Source organism: Schistocerca piceifrons, chromosome 7, assembly GCF_021461385.2.
Source record: "Schistocerca piceifrons isolate TAMUIC-IGC-003096 chromosome 7, iqSchPice1.1, whole genome shotgun sequence".
Lineage (NCBI taxonomy): Eukaryota > Metazoa > Arthropoda > Insecta > Orthoptera > Acrididae > Schistocerca > Schistocerca piceifrons.
In genome coordinates, this window is record NC_060144.1 from 9,914,519 (window position 1) to 9,941,739 (window position 27,221).

The window sequence follows — 27,221 nt, forward strand, 5'->3', positions numbered from 1 at the left end:
CCTGTGGCGTAGTGGAGGCACCGGGAGAAGCAGCTGGTTCAGTGGTGGCGATGGTGGCTCGGCGCAACGTGATGCGTGCGGGAGATGCAGAAGACGAAGCGACGGGGTCGGTGAGAGAGGGGAAGCCAACCACCTGAGGGGCGGCAGCAGAGGCGGCAACAGAGGCGTACGTGAGGGCGGGGGTAGTAGTGGGAGCTGTTGAGGGTGCGGAGGCAGGAGGAAGGGTGTAGAGGTGTGGGTATACAGCAGGGGAGGAGATAGGGGGGTGGGTAAGTGGAGGATGGGAAGGGGAGGTGGAAGGAGGGAGGCCAGAGGCGGCACTCCAGGAAGTGACTGTGGGAGAGGGGGAGGGGGACGTGTAGATGACGGTGGAGGTGGGAGTACTCATTGCAGACGAACGGCGACGGACAGACGGACGTGCAGCAGGCGGCGTCGGCGTCGGCGATGGGCAGCGGCGAACAGCAGGCGGCGTCGGCGTCGGCGGCGAACAGACGGACGAACAGCAGGCGGCGGCGGCGGCGGCGGCGGCGGCGGCAGCGGTTACGACGACGGCAATGGACAGTCAGCAGGCGGACGGACGGACGGACGGACGGACGGACGGACGAACGAACGAACAGCGACAGCAGCGGGCAGACAGACAGACAGACAGACAGACACACACAATCTTCGAAGACGGAGATTCCACCCTGAGAGTAGCCCAGGCTTTGCAATCTGACGCTTTCGAAGGAGGGGATCCAACCCTCTAGATCGTCGAGGCAATTAAAGGTCGTTTTGCACAAACATGTTTCGTCATACAACAGCGTCTGTGGTTTCCGAGGTATCGTTATATACGACGGGCAGCCGAGGACGTGCGCGGCGTGCAACTCTCCCGGCCACGGTCGCGCTGAGTGTTTACAGCGGCGAGTGGCGCAGCTGCCGGCTGGCGAGGCGCCGCGACCGCCGGCAATGACTGCGCTGCCAGCGACTTACGCTACGGCTGCCCGCGGCCAAGTCTTGACCCCAAGCCCTGATGTGAATTCGGAGAACCATGCAACCCGAGAAGAAGCCCAGATTGCCACCACTGACACAACAGAAGCTAGACTACCCGAACCTAAGGAAATCGTGACAGCTGTAACGGTTTCAACACAACAGACACCGAAAGATATTGGGAGCCACAGCAAATTCTCCGATTCCTCCGCTGTTGAGAATGACATGCAAGAACCATCCCGGAATGAGCAACCTCATAGTGAACCGATTTCTCTATTGACACCATCATCCACCAAGGGCACGGTCGACAATTTAGCTCGAAACACCACCCGCTTAGAAGATTTGAAGAATGCTGAGGAAGACAACACCAGATAGCAGCCGGTGAAACCTAAACGGCAAACACGAAAACAGAGCCCTGAAGAGATTCAAGAACTAGAGAAAAAACTCTCCCATACCAAAAGAATTCTTTAAAACAGATCGAAGCGGAAAGCAAGGCGTGGTAGACATCGGAAAACCAGACATGCCCAACCCGAATTAGGACGTACAGATGAACCTCGCCCCTCCAATTGAAGAACCAATGGACACTGTTGACCGCTGCTGAACTGATACGGGAACAGCATGGTCTGACGACACTGAATGCGCTTAGTTGGACTACCGAATGGCGCAGGCGTATAAAATCGCCACGCTCAATGTAAACACAATAATTTCGGACGTAAAGTTACAATCTGTGAAGGACTACTTATATGCCGCCGACATTGACATAGCGATGTTACAAGAGGTAGTTACGACCAAAATAGCGGATGTGTACGGATATGAGGCGATCTTAAACATAGGCAATGAATGTGGAACAGGAATACTGTTCAAACACGGCATACCATGTACAGCAAAAGCAATACTTGAATCTGGACGAGGCATAACTGCACAAATATATGATCTGCTTCTTGTTAATATATATGCTCCCTCTGGATCCAGCGGAAAACGAGCAAGGGGCAACCTGTTCCGGGACGAAATTGTCCCATTAATAACGGATCCTAGACTGCACATAATTTTGGGTGGAGATTTTAACTGCGTATTGCGTCCCGAATATCAAATCCCGAACTTCAACTTTTGTGAGAAGCTGTTGCTGTTAATTAACGGGCTAGATACGATAGATGCTTGGTGCCACCTTCGCCCGCACACCCGAGGATACACCTACGTATCCAGTAATTCGGCAAGCAGACTAGACAGGCTGTATGTAACGAAAGGTTTTATCGATAATGTAACTGACTGTGAAATTTGGCCTCTTAACTTCTCGGATCACTGCGCATTTCATATAACCGCGAAGCATACTAAACAGAAAACATTCCTGGGAAGGGGTGTATGGCAGCTAAACGTGTCACTTTTGGAGGACGCAGTACTGAAACAGGAGGTCCATGCTACATGGCAGCGTTGTATTCGGATGCAATCCAGATATCCAACACGCATCATGTGGTGGCTACAGTCTGCGAAACCGCAGATAAAAAAATGCATCGCACGATATGGTCGCATGAAAGCGTACTGGCGAAAACGCACCTTGGAGTATCACTTTCTTTGCCTCCGCGAACTATATGATGACCCCATGGGATTAGTAGCAAACAGCTCTAGAATAAAACGCACTAAAGCAAGAATAACGGCGTTGGTACGACAATCACTAGACGGGAAAAAAGTTCGATCGCGTCCTCCGATTGAACTGACGCAGGAGAATACGTCCGTATATCACGTGATACGGGAAGCCAAGAGAGGTAAACAAAAGTTAATCCACACTCTCAGTGATGAACAGGGGAACGAATACGATCAACAAGTCACAGTAAAAAACTACGTGGTGCAACATTATACAGATTTTTACTCCGCATCGGCGACTGACGCTACGGCAAGTGAGCCGCTTTTATCCAACATTCAATCCACGGTCCATCCGACTGACAACGCCGACCTTGTAGCCCACATAACTGAGGAAGAAGTATGTGCCATAATCAAAGACTCGCCTACAAAGAAATCTGCTGGTTTAGATGGCCTACCCATAGAATTTTATGCTTGTTTTTGGCACATCATAGGACCGGAATTTACCAAAATATGCAATGAATTATTGGGAGACGTGCAGATGCCATCTCAGTTTACCGAAGGAATGATTGTACTGATCCCCAAAAAACCACGTAGCGCTACGCTGAAGGATTTTCGACCACTAACACTCCTCAATTCCGACTATAAAATCTTCACCCGACTCATAAACTGTAGACTGAAGACGATACTGTCGAAAGTACTTGGCCCTTATCAAATGAGTGCTGTCCCAGGGAGATCAATGTCGAATGCATTATGTGAATATAGAGACATAATATATTTGTCGTGGCTATGCAAATGCAATGTTGGTCTCATGTTTTTAGACTTCGATAAGGCTTTTGACCACATCAACCACCACTTTCTACTAACTGTAATGCAACGGTTGGGATTCAGTGCTCATTTTATTCAGATCATACGCAAATGTATAGTCGGCACTTCCTCTCGAATCAAAATTAATGGTCAGCTAAGTTCACCAGTCCCGATCAAGCAATCAGTGAGAAAAGGCTGCCCCCTTTCTATGGCACTATACGCAATCGCCGTAGAACCGTTACTGTTAAACCTGCATCACAGGATACAAGGTCTACAGGTGTTGGGTACAAAAACCGTGTGTCACGCTAATGCTGACGTCAGTGTAGTAGTTAACACGCACTCAGAAATGGAAGTCGTTCATCAAATAATCCATGCTTACGCCACTTCTTCCGGAGCCAAACTCAATGAACAAAAATCGAAAATTTTACCTGTCGGACCCCATATGGAGACCATTCAAAGAACGTGGCTACAAAGAACAGAGAAGACGAACCACATAGGTATGATTCTAATGGCCAACCCAATAGAGATGACAGTAGCCAACTGGGACCATAAACTACATATATTCAGGGCTACTCTCCGTGAACACAAAACTAGAACGCTCAATCGGATACAGAGAGCTCTATTGCTTAACAGCTATGCGCTAAGCAAAATATATCACATCGCAGCAGTGTTACCAGTACCTAAGGATACAGCGCAAAAGCTTTTAGCTGCAGCGTATTGGTTCATATGGAGCGGAAACATCTTTAAAGTCGCCATGCCAACCATAGTGTTAACCCGCGCCGCTGGTGGTTTGGGCGTCAAAGACATCAAGAACCAATGCACTGCCGTATACATGGACCGAATCCGCAAAATACTGCAGTCACCCCATCCGACAATTACGAAAACGTTATTCAACAGGTTAGCCCCAACGAACAAAAAGGCCCCAGTCGATGTTGGTCGCATCAGCGCTCAACTCGATCACGTCCGGACTTATTACCTGGAAATGAGCTATATTCAAGATACTTCACAGCTGCTTAACACCAGAAGGACCTATTACCACCTCACGAGACACCATAGGCAAAACCCAATTGAAGCGAAATATCCAGCGGTCAACTGGAGTAACGTCTGGAAAAACATTAACAATCCCATCCTTCACTCCAAAGTAGTGTCCACGTGGTATGACATTGTGAACGAGAAGGTCCCCACAGGTGAAAAGTTGCACAATATCAAAATGAAGCAGAGTCCGTACTGCGATCATTGCCATACTGTAGATACCTTGGCACACATTCTCATCTGCCGCGACCAATACCACATATGGAACTGGACTAGAAAAAAACTCGCAATAATTACTAGAACTGCAGACTCTGCTATAACACTTAAAGATGTACTTCAACCAGACTGGCATTTCTTTCCTGCAACAAAGCACAATAGCTATGCCTGGATTATCGGCCAGTTTGCATATTTTGCAGTTACGAATACACATGCGAGTATAGACGAGTACATACAGTATATAATGGAAGAGCACCACAACCTTAAAACGAGTCGTAAATACAAAGCTTTGTTTCAAAATTTCTTACTTCACACTTTGCCATAATGAAGAGGTAATTCTTTTTTTTTTTGGGGGGGGGGGGGGTTGGTGAATAACACTACAGCGAGTCGATACTAATTGTGCTTCATTATAATTAAGTTGGCATTTATTCATTTATTTATTTTTATAGTACAGCAGGTGAAAGTGCCCCAGGAAAACTCATTTTGCCAGAAGCCGTAACATAAAACAAATCAGAAGTGCTTGATTGATTTTGTGTTCTTCTGTTTCACGGGTATTGGACAGATTGTCACGGCAAGAAGATTTATTCAGTTCCTTTATATATTATTTAGAAAAAAATAATGAAAAAATAAATAAAAAAGTGGGTTAAGTTAGGGTGAAAGTGGCGGTGGCAACAGATTTTTTTATTATTATTTTCTTTTTTTAAATTTTTTTTTAGGTTAGATAGGATTTTGGGGGTGATATGGATGATAGGGGCCAACGCCTGAAGTGGAAGAGGTCCAGGAAATTAAATAAAAAAATTAAAAAAAGTTCATTAAAAAAAGGCAAGGTATGTTTGGCAACTCTGTCATCGAAAATAAAAAAAGTAGCGTAACGGTAAGCGAAAAAACAAAAAAAAGGGTCCGAGTTCGTTTCCCGGTTGGGTCTGAAATTTTCTCCTCTGAGGGACTGGGTGTTGCGTTGTTCCAATCATCATCATTTCATCCCCATCGACGCGCAAGTCGCCGAAGTGGCGTCACATCGAAACGAACGGTCAACCCGACGGGAGGTCCTAGTGACACGACATTTACTTTTACATTTAGCATGTAGTGACGTCTCGGCTAAGAATGAAGCACAATCACAGTAGGTTCTGGCAGAGCCATCATAAGTGTGAAGTTCTGCTTGGAACAAGAAAACAGTGCAGCACGCATTCGGGTTTAGCAACAGTGCCAGTAGACACTACACAATGACCACATTGAATTAAAAACTTATAACATAGTCAGCGCCTTAAAAACAAAAAGGACATTCATTGTGACTAAGTACATACTGAAGTTTCTAGTTTGTAGAATTATTCAGTACCATGTTCCTGACTTACCAAAAATCGTGAAACGGAGCAAGGTAGAGCAGCTACACTTGTTACATTTCCACTCCTTAAATAAGTGCTTTTCCTTTTCTTTTCTGTTTTACACTTTATGCATATGCCATGAATACGTGAAATTGTTAAATTCCCATCCGTGCTCTAATTCACTAACCTTTACTATTCCATGTATAGTTTTTAGACGAGTGATGATAACAACATGAAGGAATCTTTCCTTTGACGAAATATTCTAAATTTACGATTCACTGAAAACAACGTGATCTTCAAATTCCGACTCCGCTAACAATCAGTTGTTTTAGTATTGACATACATTACTTGAAAACCCCACATTCTCAACTCTGAAATAAACAGAAAAAAGTTATCAGTATTGAAAAGATCATATTCTAAAATGTTAAGATGTTAAAATGTAATCCTGTCAAAATTCCATTGTTTTAGTTTTGTAGTTCCACTTTCTTGGCTACAAAAATGTGTAATTTTCCTAGAGTAACATGTTATTTTGTAGATAATTCCAATTAGAAAATTTTCCTTTCCAAAAAAAAAAAAATGGGTAAGGCGTTGGACTTCGGATCCGAAGATTCCAGGTTCGAATCCTGTCACGGTCGAGTTTTTCCAGTTCTGCAGAAGATGCATGCTGTTTTACTGTGTTGTTTGAGTACTGAAAAACTAGTTGAAACTTGCTGCTGTCCGCTTCCTGGCTGCAAACGGGCGTCTACCTGAAGCACAAGCAAGACAAGGGTGATCGGTAGCGAAATTTTCGGCACAGTGCCGATCAGGAGAGTTTTTGTTGGAACTACTGCGTCTGATTCAGGACCCAAGAGCTACGCCACAGGCGTCTGCGCACAGTCGAGCATGTGTGTTGAATAATGGTGCTGATAGCCACGTATCATTTCAAGTAGATTTGATGCCTTTCGGAGACAATTTTTCATTGAAAAGGATTGTAGCTCATTTGTGGCAGCAGGAAATAAGCTGTAGTCAAAAGGATCTTCCAAAGATGGTCGCAGGTCCCATCAGTATTGTATGGCTCGTAACGCATGTGTGAAGCCCGGCTAGCTCAGTCGGTAGAGCATGAGACTCTTAACCTCAGGGTCGTGGGTTCGAGCCCCACACTGGGCGGCGCAAAATTTTGTGTCTACGCGGATGCAACCTGCGCCCCTCTCGTGAGCCTTGCGTAATGAACGTAACGGGTTACGACGATGCCTAGCTTCGTATGAATATCAGAGGAATGGTATTTGAAGCTGAAAGTAATTCTGAAATGAAATAAATGTGTTGTTTTGGAATTTTAGGTGTACATCGATATCATGTGAGATGTGTAGGAAAGCAGCAGCTGTGCTAACTAAATGCAAATAATGGTCGCTAATGCGGTGCGTTTCCAGCTGAAGGGCTCCGATTCAAGAGTCCATAAGAACAAATTACCCGAAATGTGCACAAGGCGGCGCCTCCTTAGCTCAGTGGCCATTCTGGCTCTAGCTGCCGACGCGTACGGACGTGCCACCGTTTGCTGCGCGTAGTCAGTGCTTCGCCAGTGTTTACATTGCGTTTCGGTGTCTTTGCTTTTTGTGATTTTCTTCGTGTGTAACTTGTGTTTCTTCTGCCTACTGTGTTCTGTTTTTGTGTTTTCTACAGACGATTATTTATCGTTTGTGGAGTTTTCGGTAATTACCGGAATCTCCCCTTGATTACTGCATACCATGACTACAACTGTGAGCAAGAATACGCTGGTTATTGCTTTCGCCAAGGAAACACGACGTGTTCAGCCGACTGCTCTGGAAATTCATGATTGGCTTGATCAGGTACTTGGCATTAATTCTGATATGGTGCATACCACTCAGCTAGATACTGACAACTACTGTGTTTTCGTAAAATTTTTGAGCCCCGTTTCGGTAGATAAAATTATTGGAAAATTCGGGTATCATGTAGAATTTTTGCATAGAGACGGCACTACAAGTAAAGTGGCTATCAGGAGAGCTGATGCTCTTTATAGATCTGAGCGGGTGTTAAATTTACCTATCGAGATAGATAATGAGAAAATCAAGGTTGCCCTTTCTCAATATGGTGAGGTTAAGGATATAGTTAACGAACGTTGGTCGAAGCAATTTAAAATTCAGAGCTTCAATGGTATTCGTTCGGTAGAGATGGAAGTAAAGACGAATATCCCATCTCATATAACTGTTGACGGGCATAAAGCACACGTGATTTATACTGGTCAAACCCCTACGTGCCATATATGCAATGAATAGGGTCATTTAAGGCAGGACTGTCCCCGTCGTGTTTTTGTACTAAAAACAAATTTAGTCCAACGCCGCAAGATGGCCTTGAGCGAAGTTTTGGCAACTGATAGTACAGCCAAACAGGGTGAGGGTTCGGATCCTGTACCTAGTTCTGTAAATATTGCTGTTGATGGTAGTGATTTTCCACCCCTGATAACACGCTTCAGTTGTGATTCCTCTGCCCGAGAGTTGGACGTACTAAACAAGAAACGACCACTTGAACATACAGATGATCATTCCGATGATGAAACCTCCCGACAATCTCCTACTGTACGTAAACAGAAAGCTAGCCATGAAAATCTGCCTGTGCCCCAAGACGAAATGCAAGTGGATTTAATTACAGTTTCTGATACATCTCGCTCATTGCCAGAAAATGAAACGGCAGCTGCCGACACCGAGAAAGTAGAAGTTCCCCAGGCAGTGACAACTTGCCCAGCTGTGAACAGTGATAATCAGCTGTTTACAGACGGGAAGTTCGCGGAAGCGGTAGAACAACAACACCGCGGCACCGCAACAGCACAGCAACCGGCACCAGAGTGTAAACAAGAAGAAGTGTTTACTTCTGAACCGGACAATAAGCAAACACCGTCGCCAGCATCACAACAAACGAAGGTAGCATGTAAACAGCAGGCAGTGTTTACAAACCAGATCTCTCGAGACACTGTTGCTGAAGCAGCCACGCCGAGTGCTGCCACAACAAAATCAGGTCAGGGTTTTCAGGGCGTCCACCGCCGTACGCTAAAACCACAACCGAATCTTACTGTTTCTCGCACCCCAGCCAAACAAAAAGCCGAAAAGTCAGATGTAAAATCGCAGAAAAATATACGATATGACATTGTCCGAGAAGGTGCTCCAGCTGAGCCTCCTGATACACTCAATGTCGAACAGCCCCTCAGTACTAAGGTACGGGATGACAATGGAAGACAAGCTAATGTTTAGCAACGTGTTACGAGGAATAATGCAGAACTCTAAACGACTGTAGTTCTACAACGGATTTCAGCATACCAAAAGTACAACAGTTTTTGACCAAGGTTGTAGGTGGCCAATAGCCAGTTAGCAAGCATACTCTATCACAACGATAAATATAAATAAAATTCGAACCTCATTAAAGCTAGCTGCTCTCAAGGAATTTTTTGTATGACTCTGGAACCGATATCGCGTTGCTACAGGAGGTTGTAACGACGTCACTTGCAATACCAGGATACACCGCCATTGTTAACGTATCTTGTGAAACACATACAGGAACAGCGTTTCTGCTCAGGGAAGGAATTCCCGTGTCTCAAGTAGAGCGTTTGGAATCTGGAAGGGCCATTAGTATAAACGTTTTAGGTACCACATTGATTAACTTATATGCGCCCTCAGGAAATAGTAATAGACAGGACAGGGCAGCATTTTATAAAGAGGAAATTATATATTTATTACGTCGAAATCCGAACAGTTTTATAATGGGCGGTGATTTTAACTGTGTGTTAAATCGTAAAGATCGACAACCACATTTTAACGGTTCGTTGGAACTTAAACGCCTAGTAACCGACTTACAACTTAAGGACGCATGGGAACTAAAATATCCAACGAATGTTGAATATACGTATATAACACAGACTTTGCGCAGTAGAATAGACAGAATTTATGTTTCGCACAACTTAGAACGATGTCTACTCAATTCAGAAATCGTACCTGTATATTTTAGTGACCACTGCAGTATGAAAGCGTGCATTAATTTAGCTCCACAGCCGATTCAGATTTTTAGGAACCAGTGGCATCTAAAAGTCTCTCTCTTAAAAGAGCAAGATTTGGCAGACGCAGTATCGGAAGCGTGGACCTTATGTCTGCGATCGATCGACAGGCACCCCACAGTATTAGATTGGTGGATTAAGGTTGCAAAACCGAGACTGAGAAAAGTGTGTATCAGATACAGCAGAGAAAGAGCGCGGGAGTTAAAAAACAGTATGGAATTTTATTACAGATTGTTGCGGGACCTCTATGAACAGGCAAACGTGTCAACCATTAGATTACACGACATCAAACACACCAAAGCGAAATTACTCGCCTTTAAAAGACAACAGATGGAAGGCTTAAAACTGAAGTCCAAGGCGAAGTCGATGGTAGAGGATGAAACAACATCCTTATACCATCTGCTTCGGCATGCAAAGAATAGGCGACGAACTGTCATTAGTGAAATTAAAACATCCAATGGGACAACACTAACGTCTCAGAAGGAGATTCTCAATGCAGTATACCAATACTACCATGCATTATATTCTTCCAGCCCACCACACGAGGGGTCTCTGCGAGAGGTTCTCAGTGTTTTATCCCCACAATTGACGAGTTCTGAAAACGACGATATCCTTTCTGAAGTCAGTAACGAAGAGGTTCGTGAGATAATAACCAAGTCCCCGTTAAATAAATCTGCTGGACCCGACGGACTGCCTGTAGAATTTTACTTAAAATTCTGGTTTTTAATTGGTGACACTTTTACATGCATTGTCAATGAGATTTTTAAAGAGCAGACGGTACCTGAAGATTTTAAAGATAGCAAAATTGTACTTATACCGAAAAACAAAGGGACGAAAAGATTAAACAATTACCGCCCTATTTCACTTTTAAACTCTGACTACAAAATAGTATGCCGGATTTTAAAAAAGAGACTTTCCCCTCTGACCGACAAATTAATTAGTCAACATCAGTCATGTGCGGCAAATAGAAATATTTTTAATACAATTTCTGAATATAGAGACTTCATCGCCTTAGCATCAGTTTCCAATTTCAAATGTGCTCTACTCTTTATAGATTTTAATAAGGCTTTCGACTCGGTGAATCACCGTTTCCTGTTTGAGGTACTGACGAAAATGGGATTCGTCCACAAAACTGTTAATGTTATAAAAAACATTGCTACTGGTCTGCACGCTAAATTAGCCGTCAACTGTCAGCTGTCGCGGCAAATTCCAATAAAGCGCGGCATCCCACAGGGAAGTCCCTTATCTATGTTTTTGTTTGTTGTGTCGTTAGAGCCCTTTTTACGAAGTGTTCATGAAAGGTTAAAGGGCATAACTATAACTGGCAGGAAAACTGTAGTGAGAGCCTATGCTGACGATGTTGGTGTCGTCATAAGAGGGCAAGATGATGTAATTCGACTAGGGGCCATTCTTCAAAACTACTGCCGCGCATCGGGTGCGACAAAGAACGAAAATAAAAGAACAATCTTGGGAATGCGGGGTCTTGAATGGATACACATCGATTGGGCGAAGTCAGTTACCACCCATAACACCCTGGGAACAATCCTGACGGCATGTCCCATGAGGATGACGGCCCTCAACTTGAAAGAAGTTTCAACAAAGATTCAAGGGGGACTCATTGAGAACTCACAACGAGTTATGAACCAGGTTCAGAGGGTCAAGTTCATTAACTTATGCATTCTCTCAAAGGCATTCTATATGGCACAAGTTTTTCCCTTGCCAAAGTTGATAGCTCAGAAAATAATCTCGAGAGTTGCAAATTTCTTATGGAAGGGGGAAATCTACAGGGTTAACCTAAAAACTGCGACCTTACATCCTAGAAATGGAGGCCTCGGACTGGTGGATATACGCAATAAAGCTTCTGCGCTTTTCATAAAACGGTCTTTAAACATATTTCACGCCAACCCAGGCAGTATTACTACACAATTGTTTCAATGTGTCCAACCAGAAAGCCTTCAGCCACCGGCAGACGTACAAAAGATTAACCCCCGACTGCGATACGTTAAGATCTTGTACACAGAATTGAGCTATGTTAACGAGAAACTCAGAACTTCACTGCACATTACAGCCCGAGATATCATGAGAGAAACACAACAATACGAAGGCCAAAATAAAATTGCCACGAAATATAAAATTACAACTGGGATGCAATTTGGGAGAATATTAGTTTTAACGGGCTCAATTCACATGTGGTAACGGCATGGTACAAAGCCGTCAATGATATTGTCAGCACCAACGAACGGCTTTATAAAATTGGGAAAGCTGAAACCCCCTTATGTCAGACATGTAAACTGGTTGACACCGTGATTCATAGATTCACGTGTGGTGGAAATTTCAACAATTGGATTTGGCTCAGGAAAAGTCTTGCACTACTGCAACGAACGTCACCCAATTCTATTACTCCTATGATGCTTTTTAGGCCTGAAATTAAGTATTACCCCAAAACCAAAAATAATGCAATACACTGGTTAATGGGACAGTTTGTCCAGTACATTATCAATAAAATAGGTGGTGACGATGAAACGGAATTCAAGCTTTTTATGAAAATGGAGTACAATAAAGTTAAGCACTATGCAGACCACAGGAAAATGTATGGAAAAATGATGATCATTTTATTCGAAAGAATAGGTGTTGGTTAAAAAGCACAGTCTAACACTAAAGTTACTATTTTAGGGGTATTGAAGGAATGAAGTATGAGATCTATGTTCAAGATGAAGGAAATGCCTCTTCTTTTATACATTTCTGTTATGTCGGTCCCCCCAATATGTGTCTCATAAATGTTCGATGTATATTGCGGTAAAATAACATGTTTCCTACTCGAATGACTGTTGAATGATAACTCGAATGACAGCCTTCCAATGAGATCTCCACCCAGACGTCGTACAACCAGTGCTCAGCACAATAATAAAAAGAGCAGGCAAAGACCACACACGACTACAACGGCTTTTCTATAACATGTAAAATGTACTGAAGGAACCATTCGGTGGGAGTAATGGCGGGGGCATCGTGGCCAGGCCTCAAGTTCTTTGACCCCTGCCCTCTTTGTCCCGTCATGCGCCTACTGATACGCTTCCGAAAAGACACACAAAAAAAAGTGGTTAAGGCGGAAAAAAAAGTTGAAAATAAAAAAAGTGGTAAAGCACTGGTAATGCAAAAAAAAATGGATAAGGCGTCGGACTTCGGATCCGAAGATTGCAAATAAAAAAAAAAGTGGTTAAGGCGTCTGACTAAAAAAAAAGCGGTCTAAGGCGCCACATTTAAGCTCTGGTTCCCTAAGGGGAGCGAGGGTTCGTACCCCACATCTGACAATGCATTTTAAATATTCCAAAACTACCAATTTCGTACATGCGGGAAAACAAGTAAATTAAAAAAAAAGTGGCGGAGCGCTGACCTAGTAAACCAGAGGTCGTGAGTTCGATCCTCACAGGAGGCAAATGAATTTTGTAACAGCCCCTCCTACCGTAGCCCTTTCGAAAAAGGCGGTCAAGGATAAAAAAAATTATGAATGGGTGCGGTATTTAAGAAATGCTCTCGCAAATGAATATTTCGAATGGTGCTATTAAAGTAGGCACCAGAAACTGCTGCTTTTGGCAGTCTCCGGAGAATGCCGACGTGAAATACTTAGTTCTTGTGATGTATTTTCTACCCCTGATAGAGACCCTCGCAGTTGTCGTCGTCGTCGGCGCCCCCGCCACTTTGGTAATAGCGGCAACTCGCCATTGTATCACATAGCGTGAGGTACCTTCTGCAACCGACGGATATGGCAGTAAGCGATTGAAGCTGATTTGCAACCTCTTGTTTGATCAGCGTCATAAGGGCTTGAATGTAACTTGAGATGGGACACAGCAAGAAGTAGCGTCGCATTTTTAGTACTGAAATTGGAGATGGAGAATTGCGTCAAAGATGGGAAATTCATTCCGGCAAGTGTACAAATGGCGAAAATGAGGTGTGTGTGGGGAAGGATATTGCGCCAGTGACCGTGTGGCCTAATGGATAAGGCGTGGGACTTCGGATCCGAAGATTGCAGGTTCGAATCCTGTCACGGTCGCGTTTTTCCAGTTCTGCAGAAGATGCATGCTGTTTTACTGTGTTGTTTGAGTACTGAAAAACTAGTTGAAAGTTGCTGCTGTCCGCTTCCTGGCTGCAAACGGGCGTCTACCTGAAGCACAAGCAAGACAAGGGTGATCGGTAGCGAAATTTTCGGCACAGTGCCGATTAGGAGAGTTTTTGTTGGAACTACTGCGTCTGATTCAGGACCCAAGAGCTACGCCACAGGCGTCTGCGCACAGTCGAGCATGTGTGTTGAACAATGGTGCTGATAGCCACGTATCATTTCAAGTAGATTTGATGCCTTTCGGAGTCAATTTTTCATTGAAAAGGATTGTAGCTCATTTGTGGCAGCAGGAAATAAGCTGTAGTCAAAAGGATCTTCCAAAGATGGTCCCAGGTCTCATCAGTATTGTATGGCTCGTGACGTGTTGTGTGGAGCCCGGCTAGCTCAGTCGGTAGAGCATCAGACTCTTAACCTCAGGGTCGTGGGTTCTAGCCCCACACTGGGCGGCGCAAAATTTTGTGTCTACGCGGATGCAACCTGCGCCCCTCTCGTGAGCCTTGCGTAATGAAAGTAACGGGTTACGACGATGCCTAGCTTCGTATGAATATCAGAGGAATGGTATTTGAAGCTGAAAGTAATTCTGAAATGAAATAAATGTGTTGTTTTGGAATTTTAGGTGTACATCGATATCGTGTGAGATGTGTAGGAAAGCAGCAGCTGTGCTAACTAAATGCAAATAATGGTCGCTAATGCGGTGTGTTTGCAGCTGAAGGGCTCCGATTCACTATTCCATAAGAACAAAGTACCCGAAAAATGCGCTAGGCGGCGCCTCTTTAGCTTAGTGGCAGAGCGCTGGTCTAGTAAACCAGAGGTCTTGAGTTCGATCCTCACAGGAGGCAAATGAATTTTGTAACAGCCCCTCCTACAGTAGCCCTTTCGAAGAAAGCGGTCAAGGATAAAAAGATTGATGAAGGGGTGCGGTATTTAAGAAATGCTCTCGCAAATGAATAGTGCGAATGGTGCTATTAAAGCAGGCACCAGAAACTGCTGCTTTCACCAGCATCTCCGCCAGCACCGCCTCCTTCCTGTCACCCAGTGTGGCTTTCGGCCGTCCTTCTCTTCCGACGACCTTCTCCTTCACCTCACTCATCTCCTTTCCGAACAGCTTAATTCCCGTCGCTCCGCAATCTTCCTCTCCCTGGACCTCGAACGTGCATATGACCGCGTATGGCATTCCGGTCTCCTCTTCAAGCTCCAAACCTTCGCCCTTCCCATTAACTACGTCCGTCTGATCGGCTCCTTTCTCTCCCGCCGTCCTTCCTATGTCACCATCCATAACACCGATTCCTACACCTTTTTCCCCTCCGCCGGTGTGCCCCAAGGCTCCGTCCTCTCCCCCCTTCTGTACCTGTTGTACACGGCGCACATGCCGCCGCCGTCACCCCCGTCCACCTTCTCCAGTTTGCCGATGACACCGCCTTCCTTGCCCTTGCCCCCACCCTACAGCGCTCCCAACGCCTTCTCCAATCCCATCTTGACCGGTTCACCGCTTGGTGCAACCAGTGGTTGCTCAAGGTCAATCCTTCCAAAACCCAGGCGATCATTGTAGGCAAAACCACCCCTTCCTTCCGCCTCCTTGATTTCTATCTCACCGTCTATGGCCGTCCCATCGCCCTCACTCCCACCCTTAAGTACCTTGTGTAGTGGGACGAAATTAAGCGTCACCCATCCACCAAAGTCAGCCCAGTTTGCAGGTGACTATAAGTTTAATTTAGTTTTGTTTATGTGTTTTCTTATTATTTGTAATAGATGTGAATTATCTAAAAGTTTTGTATTTTTTTATGTGTTTCATGTACGGAGAGGTCGGCGCAACGAACGGGGACAGCATCTTCGTTGCCGCGACCAGAGAGGAAATTGCTGGCCGCTATACGTCGCGGGTCGACAGCCAAGGAGCAACAGAAGATCCTGGAACCGAGTTGTTGCGTCGTGTTTCTAAAAAATTAAAAATGAAGTTTTATACTCTTTTTGTACAACAATGACATCATATAGATCTTAATCTTATTGAAATGTTAGTCACTGTCTGTCAACGCTCAAGTTCACATCTGTATGTGGAGGAAGCTAATAAAATAGTGTATGCTACTAAAGTTGAAGCACGTGTCTTGAAGATTTATTTATGAAGAGTTATGTGAACGGATTAATAATATATTTGACAAGATTATTGATTCAGACAGCGTTGGCCGAAACTTTGAATCTAAAAAGTTTATTTAATGTGTGATTCTGATATCGATTAGATCAAGATAACGTGTGTCGATATAATTTTCTGAGGAGAAACAAACGAAATTTAGTTTCGAAAAAGTTACGAAAACCAATTGGCCCGAGTGATCTAATTCTCTGCACACGACTCAACTGATGTTTTACAGTTTCGTTCAAGAACCATTCTATGACAATTTAAAAAGAATATGAATCATTTTTGAAGTGGGTTGTAACTGACGTAGGTGACGAAGTCTGCACATGGTCATATATCAAACGAAAACCTAAGGCGTCGTTACACCGCACCGTGGCGACCTTAGAAACAGGACTTGTGTGCAACTAAGGCACACAGGTACGAAACAAAACATCAAGAGTCCTTCGGAAGTCAACGCGAGTTTTCGTGGAGCCTTCGCCAGCCAGCGGCGACTTCGTGGGTGTGGGCATCTGACGGAGTGCAGCCAAGCAGTACGGTCACGCAGTTGTTCCACGAGAAGGCGCATCTGTTGGGCAGCAGCTGAACGCTGCAAACCTCGACAACCCTTTTTCCCCCTAAACTAATAGGCCCAGTACGTCAGCTGCGGGACGTTCCTCCGGCTGGTATTAGAGGTGTTGCTGAGGGCTTCGACTGTCTACGGCGGTGCCGGGCGTGGTTGCAGCTAGCGACGTTTCCGGTGTTCGACTCAGCGTCCTGCCGGTTGCGGAAGCGGGGTCGCAGCATCTCAGCGGCTGCATCGACGGCTGTTACATCTGCAGCCCATAGCAGCACACTAATCATCGAGAACTACAAATTACAATATTAGTGTCCGGTGAGTTTGTTTCAAGTTGGAAGTGGAGTGTTGTACATAGGGAGTGTGCTTTACAGGATTGTTGATTACAAGTCTGCGTGTGTAAATAGTTAATATCTTACAATAATGTCGGGAAGTGAAATGTCAGACGAAGAGCAATCTATGTCCGATAGGAGCATGAGAGCCCTTTTTAGGGCGATCGCTAAATTAAAACAATCTAACGAGGAATCTGCTGCTAGATTAAAAGAGGAACTAAAACAGGAATTAAAACAGTCTAACGAAGAATCTATGGCTAGATTAAAACAGTCTAACGAAGAATCTATGGCTAGATTAAAACAGTCTAACGAAGAATCTATGGCTAGATTAAAACAGTCTAACGAGGAATCTACTGCTAGATTGAAAGAGGAACTAAAACAGGAATTAAAACAGTCTAACGAGGAATCTACTGCTAGACTTAAAGGGGAGCTAACAAAATCAACAGACAGGTTGCAGGAATATCTTAATGAAACCAGTCGAGAATTAAGGGATAAAATAGAGTCTTCTAAAGTTGAAATGCAGGAAAAATTAGTAGGACTTAGTAATAAGATTGCTGATAATTGTAAAAGGTTAGAAGAACATATCCAGGAATCGCGCGAGGAAAAAGCTCGCATGCGACACGATATTACTGACTTATCCGAGAGACTAGATAGTGTCAATATCTTAGTTGTAAATGAAATACAGAAAAATAACGATATGTTACGAGATGAATTTTCTATGCAAACAGAAACTGTTCGCAGAGAATTATTGAAATCTATTAAAGAGGTCTCTACCAAACCTGTAGAGATTTCTTCAATAGATAATGTAGAATTAGAGACATTAACCCATCAAGTAGAAAAGGACCATACCGAAATCGAAAACATGAAATTTTTAATTACTGAAATATGCAGTAACCTTGAGACTGCCAAAGATAATAACATTGATGAAGGTACAGAGCGTTCACATCGTGAGCACAGTGAAGAATCGATATTAGCTAATCGCGTATCCAATATAGAAATGCGGATACAGGAAATTACTAGACGGTTATCGGAATTAGATAATAACGAGAACATTTCAGGTAGCAGAGGTAATAACATAATCAGAGACAACAGTCGCATCGAATTTGCTAGCTCGGACGACAACAATATGAATAAAACAATCACGGCAAGCCAATCCGATGCAACTCCGTCTCTGCAATCTAAACAAAATCCGACAATTTCTCTCGCAGAATGTCTGGATGACATAACGACAAATTCAAATGTAGCAAGTCGATTTCCTGTATTTAAACCAGGAGGCGAACTTCACCCTATAATCTTTATAAAAGCTTTTGAAACATAATTATCTCCTAAATGGAGTAATGAAAAACGCATTCAATTTGTAATAGGACATTTAGAAGCAGAAGCTGCGGAATGGGCAGTACTGCATAGAACTGAATTCAGGGATTGGGATGATTTTGTTAAGCAGTTTAAACAAAATTATTGGTCAAGACGAAAACAACAACACTTAACTTTAGAGTTGTTAGCCCCTCCTCCATATTCTAAACGGTGGAGAGGTTATAGGAATTATTTTGAATGGAATTTAAACCGTGCTAAATTAATTGAAAGTCATCTAATGCGAGTCCTAATTAGTGGATTACCGTATTACATAAAGGAAAGAAAAATGTTATTCTACGAATTATACAAAACCTTAATAATGGGGACGAAACAGTTAACACCCGGGGTGTGTGGTTATATTTTAGCGACTTGTTGTATTGGAAAGCACAGAGGGAACACCAGAGATGGAAAATCTGCATTCCGAAACCTGTTGTGGACGAGTTAATTACTTATATTCATGAAGGTTACGGGCATTTTGGAATTCATAAATGTATTAAACATCTAATGAAGTATTATTATTTCAAAAATATGTCACGTATTGTGAGAAGTATTATGAGGGCTTGTGAAACCTGTCAAAAGGTTAAAGTTAATAACAAATCCAAGCGTTATAAATTATATGCTGTAATTCCTCGAGGTTTGTGGGATCTACTATCATTAGATTTTTTCGGCCCTCTGCCTCGGAGTTCAGGAGGATTAACATATGTGTTTGTTGTAATGGAATGTTGGTCCAAACATGTGAAACTATATACTTTGAAACGAGCGAATACAGCAAGCGTTATACGCTGCCTCACCCGAAATTACTTTGTTAACTGGGGCATTCCTAAACGACTTATGTCTGACAACGGTAGTGCCTTTATTAGTCAAAGATTTCAAGATATGATAAGACAATATGGAATCAAACATATCTTAATTTCGAAATATCACCCTCAAAGTAATTTAGTAGAAAGAGTCATGAAAGAATTAGGACGATTATGTAGAACTTATTGTGCACATAAACATACTCGGTGGGCCAAACTAATGCCTGAATTCGAAAAGATATTAAATGAATTGCCTCACCTAACGACGGGATTATCACCTATAGAAATTTTAGGCAAACGAATTATAGGTGAGCCTTTACTAGCTGCTTTACCTTGGCCACCAGTAAATGAGATCCAACAATGTATCCCAGACGAAAAAGTTTGCGAACAGATTGTAAAAAAATGCCGAACGGAGAATTAAAAGTTATAATCAACAGGCTATAGAACCCTCATTTCAGGTAGGAGATCTTGTGTTAGTACGATCTCATCCTAAAAGTTCTAAGATCGGTAAGGAATGTAGAAAATTCTTCTTGATCTTTGAAGGTCCATATGTTGTACATAAGATTGTACATCCCAAAGCATTACTTCTTATGGAACCTTCATCAGGTGTAATTAAAGGATTATATAGTGTTGATCAAATGAAACCCTTCATTCCTAAATAAGTTAATATTTAGTATATGTTACACACGGAAGAGCGTTCATAGTTTATTCATGTGAAGTTTTTCGTGATAGTTACGTGTTATTTTAAATAAATGACAGAAAGCTTAAACATGTGTTCTACAATAATCTACTGGTACTTCAAAAAGAGAAAGATAACCAAAAGGGGGATTTATATGGAGGAAACTTTGCTCTTAGGTCTAAAGGAATTTTGCGTATTTTAAATTTACTCGGATAGTAGGAACCAAAGGGGATGGTTAATAGTTTTAGGGACCATGGGCGTCCAGAGCTATATGGCTCACGAGAACATAGCAGAGTGCCTTTAATAGAGGTTTGTAATAGTGTTAATATAGAACACACCAAATGGGGCTCTCTCGCTTGTTTCTCCTAAATAAATGGCCATTACCCAACAAGGTGTCCGAAGGTAAAGAAAGCCGTGCCGAGATTCCAAAGAAAGTTTTGCTTGATTTCTTCTTGACCTCAGGCATAAATAAGGCATTAGGGAAGAGGATGACGTAAAGTAAATAGTACTATTAGTTATTGTGAGAAACTTATTAGTAATATACATTCTTGAAAAGAATCACTCTAGTAAATAAATGAAACTGAAACTAATCTATCACAATTTGAACGCTCTGTCCTAATGTACAACGTTAAAGAACGTACTAAATTAGTATTTATTAGCAACTATTAACTGAAGAGGAGCAATCTCCCTATATTCGGTTACGAATTACCATAAGAGCACAATTAAGAGTAAATGACAAATAGTCACAACGATATCGTATTAAAAGGATTAAATCTATCTAATAGCAAGGACTCTAGGTTACGTAAAATGTGAGGAAAATGGATTAACAGTTAAATATTGTATATTGAACAGTTTTAATTTCGGTTAAAACCTGACAAACTGAGCTTGTGGGTGGGGTATGTAGTGGGACGAAATTAAGCGTCACCCATCCACCAAAGTCAGCCCAGTTTGCAGGTGACTATAAGTTTAATTTAGTTTTGTTTATGTGTTTTCTTATTATTTGTAATAGATGTGAATTATCTAAAAGTTTTGTATTTTTTTATGTGTTTCATGTACGGAGAGGTCGGCGCAACGAACGGGGACAGCATCTTCGTTGCCGCGACCAGAGAGGAAATTGCTGGCCGCTATACGTCGCGGGTCGACAGCCAAGGAGCAACAGAAGATCCTGGAACCGAGTTGTTGCGTCGTGTTTCTAAAAAATTAAAAATGAAGTTTTATACTCTTTTTGTACAACAATGACATCATATAGATCTTAATCTTATTGAAATGTTAGTCACTGTCTGTCAACGCTCAAGTTCACATCTGTATGTGGAGGAAGCTAATAAAATAGTGTATGCTACTAAAGTTGAAGCACGTGTCTTGAAGATTTATTTATGAAGAGTTATGTGAACGGATTAATAATATATTTGACAAGATTATTGATTCAGACAGCGTTGGCCGAAACTTTGAATCTAAAAAGTTTATTTAATGTGTGATTCTGATATCGATTAGATCAAGATAACGTGTGTCGATATAATTTTCTGAGGAGAAACAAACGAAATTTAGTTTCGAAAAAGTTACGAAAACCAATTGGCCCGAGTGATCTAATTCTCTGCACACGACTCAACTGATGTTTTACAGTTTCGTTCAAGAACCATTCTATGACAATTTAAAAAGAATATGAATCATTTTTGAAGTGGGTTGTAACTGACGTAGGTGACGAAGTCTGCACATGGTCATACATATATCAAACGAATCAAACGAAAACCTAAGGCGTCGTTACACCGCACCGTTTTTTTTTTTTTTTTTTTTTTTTTTTTTCATCAACCAACATTTTTATTTTGCTCACTCATACTTGACTGATGTACAACAATAAAAAATAGTAAAGAGTAGAGCAATGACAACCAGTGAAACAAGCTGGTAGTACAGCAGCAGTTTAATGTCCCCATCTTTGACATCTAGAACACTCCACATGACATGTTATTGATAGTCCTGTCACGGTCGCCACGGTGCGGTGTAACGACGCCTTAGGTTTTCGTTTGATATATGACCATGTGCAGACTTCGTCACCTACGTCAGTTACAGCCCACTTCAAAAATGATTCATATTCTTTTTAAATTGTCATAGAATGATTCTTGAACGAAACTGTAAAACATCAGTCGAGTCGTGTGCAGAGAATTACATCACTTGGGCCAATTGGTTTTCGTAACTTTTTCGAATTTAAATTTCGTTTGTTTCTCCTCAGAAAATTATATCGACACACGTTATCTTGATCTAATCGATATCAGAATCACACATTAAATAAACTTTTTAGATTCAAAGTTTCGGCCAACGCTGTCTGAATCAATAATCTTGTCAAATATATTATTAATCCGTTCACATAACTCTTCATAAATAAATCTTCAAGACACGTGCTTCAACTTTAGTAGCATACACTATTTTATTAGCTTCCTCCACATACAGATGTGAACTTGAGCGTTGACAGACAGTGACTAACATTTCAATAAGATTAAGATCTATATGATGTCATTGTTGTACAAAAAGAGTATACAACTCCATTTTTAATTTTTAGAAGCACGACGCAACAACTCGGTTCCAGGATCTTCTGTTGCTCCTTGGCTGTCGACCCGCGACGTATAGCGGCCAGCAATTTCCTCTCTGGTCGCGGCAACGAAGATGCTGTCCCCGTTCGTTGCGCCGACCTCTCCGTACATGAAACACATAAAAAAATACAAACTTTTAGATAATTCACATTTATTACAAATAATAAGAAAACACATAAACAAAACTAAATTAAACTTATAGTCACCTGCAAACTGGGCTGACTTTGGTGTATGGGTGACGCTTAATTTCGTCCCACTACACTTGGCGTCACCCTCGATCGTCGCCTCTCCTGGACTCCCCATGTCCAGACAATCCAAGCCAAGGCACGTTCCCGCCTCCGTCTCCTCAAGCTCCTTTCCGGCCGTATGTGGGGTCTGGACCCCTCCACCATCCTCCACACCTATAAATCCCTCATCCGCCCTATCCTTTGTTATGCCCATCCAGCATGGATCTCCGCTCCCCCTACCTTTTATAAATCCCTCCAAATCCTTGAACGCCATGCTCTCCGCCTCGCCTATCGCATCCGTCTCCCCTCCCCCACGCGGATTCTCTACGATCTCATCCCCTTCCCCCACCTTTTCCTTGAAAAGATACGGATCCTGTACACCTCCCGCAAACTCGATCCTCCTCACCCGCTCGTCTCCCCGATCCTCTCCCACCCCCGCCCGCTGCCGCGCCTATATTCGCACGTCCCACCTGGTCTCCACCTCTCCACCCTCCTTACCCTCTCCCAAGGTGGCTTCCGCCAGCTCCCCCTCCCTGATGATGCCCTCCTCCCTTCCATCTACCCCTCCTACCAACTTTGATCCTCCCGCCCTCCTCCTGTACTTACTCCTCCGTGCACCCTCCCTGCCTCCTCTCCCTTTTCCCTCCCTCCTCCTTTTCTCCCCCCCCTCCTCCCCCGGGCCTCCCCTCCCTGTTCCTCTCCTCCTGCCCCCGACTCCTCAGCCATTGGCATTCTTTTTCTCCCCTCTCCCCCACCTCCCCCTTCTACCCCTCTTGGCAGGTCCCCGGACTCGCACACGTTACGTGGACATTCGCGCGCCGGAGGTCGCCGCCATCAGTGTTTTGTGTGTTTAGTGTTTAGTGTTTAGTGTTCACCGTCCCCTCCATCGTTCACCAGTGCCATCATCATCTTCAGTGGTTGTGCGTCGTCTCATCAGCTAGCAGTGTGGATTATCGTCAAGTGTGAACGGCTCCGTGATTGTCTCTATGTGTCTCCTGTTTTATTGCCCACCGCTCTGTGACTTATGTGTCTTCTCACTGTTTTTGCTGCTTGTGTCTTCTATGGCTGAAGAGCGGCGTAGTGTGCTGCTGACAGCCTGCCTGTTGTACAGGTTTTAAAATAACAATAAAGTTAAAAAAAAAAACTGCTGCTTTCATTCGAGGGTTGGATTCCCTCATTTCCTCATCGAGGACTCGCCCTGCCTGGGCTACTCTCAGGGTGTATCTTCGACGTGGAAGAGCTCCAACCGTGCTTGTCGCGTTGTTGCCCGTTTGCGCGCCGTCACTGCTGCCTGCCGCCGCCGCCGCTGCCGCCGCCGCCGCCGCCGCCGTCGTCGTCGTCTGTTCGCCGCCGCCCGGTGCTTGCCGCCGCCGCCGCCGCCGCCGTCGCTTGGTCGCCGTCTGTCGGTGCTCGCCGCTTCCTCTTCTGCCGCCGCCACCTGGTCGCCGCTTCTTAAGCCGCTGTCGCCGTCTCTTGGTGCTCGCCGGTGCCGCCGTCTCTCGGTGTTCGCTGCCGCCTGCGATCATGGAGGCCCCAACTACCACCATCATTTACACCTCTCCTTCACGTGCCCCCACTGTAACGTCATGGAGTGCTTCCTCTGGGATTCACCCGTCTCATGCACCACCCCTACTCACAGTTTCCTCCCCATCTATCTCCTCTCCATCGATGTATCCCCACCTGTACGTCACTCCGGCTCCTACCCCTGCTGCTGCCCCTGCTGCTTCTCCCGCTCCTGCCTCTGTCCCTGCTCCCAACCCCCCCTCCCCCTCCTGTCGCCCGCCGCGACGACTTTCCCCCTCTCCCCCCTGCGACTACCGCTGCTTCCCCTGCCAGAGTCTCCGCCCGCCGCGCCACACTCGCCGCCACAGAGCGCCCTACCCTCTCATCCGGTGCTACTGCCTCACAGGAGGGCCCTGCCGCCCACCACCTCCCCATCCATCCAGTCCCTCATCCCTCATCCCAGCCAACACCCGCCAAAAAATCTTCCAAACGGCCCAGTGGCGACCTCTCCTCTACTCCTTCCTCCAAAAAGCCACTGCCCGCCCCACCTCCCACTGACCCTGCTATGGATACCACCCCACCTCCCTCCTCTCCAGCCCCCTCCCTGTATACCTTTGTCCTAGCCAACCCTGATCCGAAATTCCTGGATGCCCGCACCCTCACCCTTGAAATCCGGAAGTACATCCCCAGTGCACCCATCATCCAACTTATCCCTCGCAGAGACTCTGTCCTCATCAAGTCTTCCTCTCCGTCCTTCCATACTGATCTCCTCCGGCGCCTTCCCCGCATCACCTTTGGGCCCCACGCATCCCTCACCCCATTCCTTACATCCTCCTCTCCTCGTCAACCCCAACCGCCTCGTCGTCCGCCGACCCTCACTGCCGTCATCACAAAACTCAGCCCTGTGGTCACGGAGACTGAGGTGTTGGCGGAACTGAATGCCCACCCCTCCCTGGAAGTCCGCTCTGCCCGCCGTATTTACAACTCCTCTGGCCCTACTTTCGTCATGTGTATCTTTACAGAGTCTGCCTGCTCCATCGACCACCTCCTCACACAGGGAGCTCTGATTTTCAACCGCCGCCACCCTGTTGACCCGTCCCGTTCCCCTCCTCAAACCTACCGCCGCCAGTGTTGTCTTCTGTACCGTCCCGTTCCCCTCCTCAAACCTACCGCTGCCAGTGTTGTCTTCTGTACAATGACCATCTCACCCAAAACTGCAAGAACCCACCCACCTGCCCCCATTGTAAAGCCTCCCACTTCCTCAAACAGTGTCCCAACCTCGCCTCCCCCCCATCCTGCAACACCTGCAATGAACCTCACCCCACCTATTCCTCCAAATGCAAAGCCAAGCCCCCCTCCCACCAACCCTGAACTCACTGTCCCCGTTCGCCCCATTGACCCACCTATCCACCCTAACAATTCCCTCCGCCCTCCCCCTACAGCAGAAGACATCATCCGGTTCCTCACCGTCGTCCTGCAGAACATCCACCCCTTCCAGCGCCCCCACACACTCCAGCAGATTTCCCTCGCTGCCCACTCTGTTTTCCACTTAAACACCTACGCCACATACTCCCACAACCAGGCCCACTTTACCTTCACCCGCCTAGACACCCTCGTTTAAGCCCCTCTCTCCCCTTCCCACACCCTTCCAATACCCAACCCCATGGCTCGTCAACAGTATCGTCTCCTCTACCTTAATGAAACCTTCCTCCAACCCCACCATGTGGTCCGCATCTCCCCTTATCTCCTTCACCGCACTGACAATCCCCTTCCCCTAGCTCGAGGCGGGGTCGCTATCGGCCACCTCAGGCATCTCCCTGTTCGGCCACAACCCCTCCTCAATGACCCAACCGAACACCTTCTCCTCAGCCTCTTTTTTCCCTCCCTCACCGTCACCTGTGCCACTATCTATATTCGCCCCGCAGCTCCTCTCCCCTTTGACTTCATTTCCCATGTTGACCGTACCTTCTCCACCTATGTGATCGCCACTGACCTCAACATCCACAGCCGTGACCCTGCCACCCTTCGGCGGTGGCATCAGTTCCTTGCCACCCTCCATGGTGACCTTGTTCCTCTCCCACAGCCCACCCGTCCTGAAAGTAACTCCACCCCCGATGTTATCCTCGCTTCCCCCAACCTCCTTGGTCGCATTGCCGTTGATGTCCTCGATCCCGTCGGTAGTGACCATCTCCCTGTCCTTCTCACCATCTCCTCTACCCGTCCTGCCACTGCAGCCACCCGCCCACCTGCCCCTCCAAAATCTGTCCATGACTACCACCGTGCCAATTGGGATGCCTACCGGGAATCCATTGCCTTACAGGTCGAAAGCCACCCCCTCACTTTCCACCACCCCGATGACATCACCCATGCCTCTTCCTTCCTTCAGAAGACCATCACTGACGCTGTGGAGGCTCATGTCCCTACCAAACTCATCCACCCTCACCGCCCTACACTTCCTCCACAGGCCGTCCTTCTTCTGCGTGAATCCCGCAGGCTCTACCGCTCCTTCCTCCGCACTCGTGACCGGGATACTCTCACCCGCCACCGGCAATTACAGCGGCATATCCGGAACCTCCTTACAGCAAAGAAACGCCAGGACTGGCGTCAGACATGCACACGCCTCAACTCCACCCTCCCTGTCAACTCCTCCAAGTACTGGTCAGCCTTCCACCGCCTTACTGGTAGCCATCCCACCCCACATTACCCCATCCTCCATGACGATCACCCTTTCCTGACAACCTCAGTAAGGCTAACCATTTTGCTTCCCACCTGTCCGAGGTCTTCTCCATTCCTGACGATCCCCATTTTGATTACTCCCTCTTCCCCACTGTCCTTGACCGCACTGACACCTCTGTCCCCCCGCTCGCCCCTAGCTTCCAGTACTTGGATCGGCTACCCCCTCCGACATCAACACTCCCATCACCATGCAAGACATCACACTCGTCCTCCGCTCCAAACGAAACACTGCCCCTGGTCATGATGGCATCACCTACCGTCACCTC

General features: G+C 45.3%; 4 non-coding genes across 4 annotated transcripts; all 4 read left to right on the plus strand.

Annotated features, from left to right (window-relative positions):
- Window positions 1-6,991: 6,991 nt before the first annotated feature.
- Window positions 6,992-7,064, plus strand: Trnak-cuu. The gene has a single exon. It is a non-coding gene; the product is annotated as a tRNA-Lys (tRNA).
- Window positions 7,065-13,929: 6,865 nt separating this feature from the next.
- Window positions 13,930-14,002, plus strand: Trnar-ucg. The gene has a single exon. It is a non-coding gene; the product is annotated as a tRNA-Arg (tRNA).
- A 439-nt stretch (window positions 14,003-14,441) lies between these two features.
- Trnak-cuu lies at window positions 14,442-14,514 on the plus strand. The gene has a single exon. It is a non-coding gene; the product is annotated as a tRNA-Lys (tRNA).
- Window positions 14,515-14,835: 321 nt separating this feature from the next.
- Window positions 14,836-14,907, plus strand: Trnat-agu. Its single transcript has one exon. It is a non-coding gene; the product is annotated as a tRNA-Thr (tRNA).
- Window positions 14,908-27,221: the final 12,314 nt, after the last annotated feature.